Source organism: Trypanosoma equiperdum (genome assembly GCF_001457755.1).
Source record: "Trypanosoma equiperdum strain OVI genome assembly, contig: ctg_2017, whole genome shotgun sequence".
Taxonomy (NCBI): Eukaryota; Euglenozoa; class Kinetoplastea; order Trypanosomatida; family Trypanosomatidae; genus Trypanosoma; species Trypanosoma equiperdum.
Genome location: NW_027124080.1, coordinates 27533 through 27947, shown reverse-complemented (window position 1 = coordinate 27947; position 415 = coordinate 27533).

Below are 415 nucleotides of genomic sequence, written 5' to 3'. Positions count from 1 at the left end.
AAAAAAAAATTACATTGAAAATACAGCAAACAATTATAGTTTTCACTGCAATCTGACCATTTAGATTTGAAGTATATAAGCACATAAACATATATATTTTTATATTTATATAGATCCTCTTCCCTGCGCATAAACACACCACCATTAACTCAGCCACATGCTCATTTTTTTTTTCGCTGCCGGGAAGAGGAGGGAGTGGTGTGGAGGTGAGAGAAACCGAGTCAGCAGATGGGAGAGAGATATGTGATATGGACGATGCGAGTAACAGCCAAATGAAATAAAATACAAACACACATGGATATCGAATAAAGAAGAAGAAAAGGAAAAGAGGAGAGGGGAAAGTCACCAACAATAAGCAAAAAATAAAATAAAGTGGTGGCGTACTAAAATGGGAGGTCCATCAACAGCGATAAGA